Here is a 3,979-nt window from a genome sequence, read left to right as displayed (position 1 = left end):
GATAGCTGTTTAGATTGTAATTTGAGAGAGAGAGAGCAAAAAAAAAAAAAAAAAAAAAAAAAAAAAAAAAAAAAAAAAAAAACCAGTGTGGATTTGGATGGGTAGGGAGTGGTGGAGGATCTGGGGGGAGTTGGGAGGGAGAGCATAATCAGAATACACTGTATGAAAAAAAATCTACTTTCAATGAAAGAAAAATATCCTGCCCATCTGAGCCTTCCTGGTGTAGTCTGCGGAGTGCTTAAATATAAAAGCACAGAAGTGTCTAAGCCCGAGAGACATTGTAAGATGTGTCCCTGCCGGCTGTGAAGCTAAAGATCTGAAGAGGCAAAGAAATCAGGTAGCTTTGTAACTGGCCTGGCAAAAAATGAAGGTATTTTAGAGAGGCACTTGTGTCTCTGAATCTATCAGACTTCTAATAAAACAATGGGCCACAACGAAATGGGTCGCATGGAGAGAATCACGTGGAGGGAAGAAAACATCCCAACCAGAGGGAGAACTGTCTCTAGGGAGACATATTTCACAGTTAGGGACTGGAACCACACACTACCTAGATCTGCAAATCCTTGGCCCTCTGTTTAAACTTTGGGGCCCCAAAGACTGACCTTTTTCTCCATCTCTCTTATAAATGTTTGCTTTTCAGTTTTAGTTTGTCTCTTTTAATTGTCTGATTGAGGAAGGGAGGCCAGACTTGGCTGTGATCAGAAGTTATGGGCATCAAGTTTGATGACTGCTTCTGAGTGTCGGAAAAATCAAGTAATGATTTACACCGGAACTCCTATAAGGAGGATCCCCAAAGGAAACCTTGGATTTTAACTCAGTGTGTCCCATTTCATCATTCTGACCTTTGTTCCTAGAACGTAATTAGATCTGGATTCATTAAGTCACAGATTTTTCTGGAAAATTTGGAGGGTGGTAATAGGTAATTGTGTTCTTGACAGAAAATCTGAAATGTCCCATGCTGCTTTAAGTGGGAGAATAACTGATGTGAACTCCTAGTCATACACCGCTGCCTGGTCGCATGGCTCTGGGCCTATGGTGTAACAAAATTATCAGGATAGGCCAGCATGATGTCGAACAGCCCCTTATCTCACAGGATCAGTGAGAGCTGAGACAAAGAAGGGCCCAAGACATGATGTAAACTCCTGTAGCTGCCCTTTGTCTTGGAGATTCTGCAGCTTTGGGTCTGTATTCCTTGCCACTTCGTGCACTCCAGCAGTTCATAGATTAGGTAGATGTGAGGATGGGCCAACTCGAAGCCCCGGGGTCTCGGCTTGATGGTAGATGAACGGGTCAGCCTGCTACCTCTCCTTCACCCACACCACCAGGGCAGGCTCTGGCTGGTTCACCCAATGCCACAGACAGTAAGGGGCAGAGTGTGCTTTCCAGTTCTTGTGCCCTTGGAGCTGTGCCGGTCCTAGCGGGGCCAGCTCTACTGTGCTGCCAAGGCAAAGTGAAGGAAGGCCCCACTCTTCTGAGTGTTGCAGCTGATGAGAGGCAGGGACAGTTCTTTAGCTCTGTGGCCTCTGGGTCAACTCTCCTGCTTGCTGTAAGTGGCAAGGGGCAGGGTGCTGGAAAGAGGGCTTGCCTACCATGACGGGGCATAGAGGAGCATGAGAAGCCCTCTTCCCCACGCCCTGCCTCTTGCCACCAGGGTCAGCTCTACTGCGTTGCCCAGTGGAAGTGCGGGGCCAGCTCTCCTGAGTATTGCAGCCTGTGAGGTACCCAGACAGCTCTCTCTTGCTGCAGGTGGCCAGGTTCTGGGAGAGGGAGGGTTGTATCTTTTCCTCACCCTCCGCACCCCCTGTACCGCAGGCAACGGGCAGAATCAAATTTCATACACTCATGCCTTTAGGGTCATCTTACTTGCAACTCCTGCTATGAGGGATACCTCTACTGTGCTTCCTGGGTGGAGGAAAGGGGACCTTCCAAATGCGTCAGCTGATGAGGGGCAGGCTCAGCTCTCCGGAGGTACACAGGTGAGGGGTGTGGCCAGCACTGCACAGCCCTCAGTCATCCACATGACTCCAGGTTGTAGCCCAGACCACGAATGTCTCTCTGGCCTTTGACGGTGAGAGACCCCCATGGCTGCAAGTGAGAGACCCCCAAAGACACAGACATGACCCTTTGTGGCAGCACAGGCCAGGACCTCACCATGGCATTATATGGCATCTTTGGCTACTCACATCAAGCTTCCGCTAGCTTCCAGTCTCCAGTTCCACCTCTCTTTATCATGCACGAAGTCTTCTGTTTTTCTTTCTCTTCAGCATCTCCATCCACTTACTTGCTCGTCTTCCTTGCTCCCTAGACCTCTGAGTGTCTGAGGTTGCTCAGGAGTGCTATGACTGGCTTACGACATGTTGCACTAGCCAGAGATTGCCTTGGGCATGCTCTTCCTGCCTGGGGCTACCAGGGATGATCTCGGGGAACTCTGCCCACCCAAGCCCTGTGTTGCTGGACTCTGGATAATCTCAGGCTTGCTCCCTGCCAGGATCTCTAGGTGTCAGGCTGGGGATCCGTGAGGATCTTTTTAAAAGGTAGACTCAGATGGAAAGTAATCCACAGCATATTACCACTAAATTTCCAACAAATTGAATGATCAGGTTGTTATTAACAAATGATAAGCTTAAAATTCGAATTTAGAAATAATACTCAGATGTTCGTTTTTTGTAGTAGGAAAATGACAAATCTGCTTTCTAAAGTTATTTGAAATATTTACAGTAAGCAGCGTTGAACTTTTGAAACATTTTCTTGTACATAAAAGAAGCAAACTTAAGGGAAGGCATTCTAGATATTGAGATATATTTAAATATGCAATAAATTGATTATATTCTCAGTTTTGGAAAGATACCCAAATAAAACTTATATTGATAAGTTCACATATATGTCATACTTTGTAATTAAACTCTGGGTGCACCTCCCAATGATTTAATTGGCCTTTAAACAAACACGTTTTTGAACAGAATTCTTGTCTACTTTATTTTCAGGTTCCCTTGAATGCATAATTATTACAACAGAGTTCATATCATAGGTCTTCCATAAAGATTTGTTATAGGACTCAATAAAACAATAAAGAAAGAAATCATTTGTATGGAGTTTGGGTAAAAAAAAAATTAAAACATCGTGTTATTTGTTCATGAAAGGCAGTGCCTTCAGTTTAGTAAATTACTAATTCAGGAGCTTTAACCCAGAGATTGTCTCTTAATTCCTCCTTATTGAAAAGAGAAAGTGAGATCACAATTACACTTTTATTTTATTGCAGAACCAGCCCCATTACCCCCATGTTTATGTGCCTTTCTATTTCATGTGGTTGCAATTCTGTATTCTAGAGCCTTTCCTGAACTGAAGAGCAACTATATACATATGCTGCTGTGCCAGGGGGCACAGATTCTCTTGTGATTTACTCATGTGCAACTCCTATTAACACCAGGAAATTCAGGGCAAAGTTTAGTGTGTTTTTCAGGAAGGATCATGTTGTTACATATACCAAGTAACACATGAATTCTTTTAGACTATAAAACCAATGATGTGCAGCCACACACATTTAGGGTGCTCATTTAGCTTCTCATTGACTAAGTGTCTCAATAGCCTGACTCATTTTTTATGGTATATAATTTTTTTAGAGGAAGGGTGCGACAAAGAGAAAATTTCTGGAACCATTGGAAACGCGAACACAGAATTTATGGGATGAAATCATCTAAATTTAAAAACACTAAGAGGTAGAAAAAGACAGCACACATCATTTCACTTGAAAACATGTGAGAACAATAGATATGTTTAAGATTATCTTATTTATGTGTGCTTCTAACTTCTTGCTCTGTATTTGGAGAAGCAGAGAGGAAGCCATACTAAGAAGAGGTGGGGGAAAGCAAAGCGAAGCACACTGTAACTTTGGATTTTTCTTTCTTCTCTCCTCCCTCCCTCTGTCCTTTCCTCCCTCTCTCTGTTCTCTCTCTCTCTCTCTCTCTCTCTCTCTCTCTCT

The sequence above is a fragment of the Mus caroli genome, chromosome 16, assembly GCF_900094665.2.
Source record: "Mus caroli chromosome 16, CAROLI_EIJ_v1.1, whole genome shotgun sequence".
In the NCBI taxonomy this organism is placed as follows: Eukaryota; Metazoa; Chordata; class Mammalia; order Rodentia; family Muridae; genus Mus; species Mus caroli.
The sequence above is the reverse complement of the archived record's forward strand: the minus strand, read 5'-3'. Positions refer to the sequence as shown.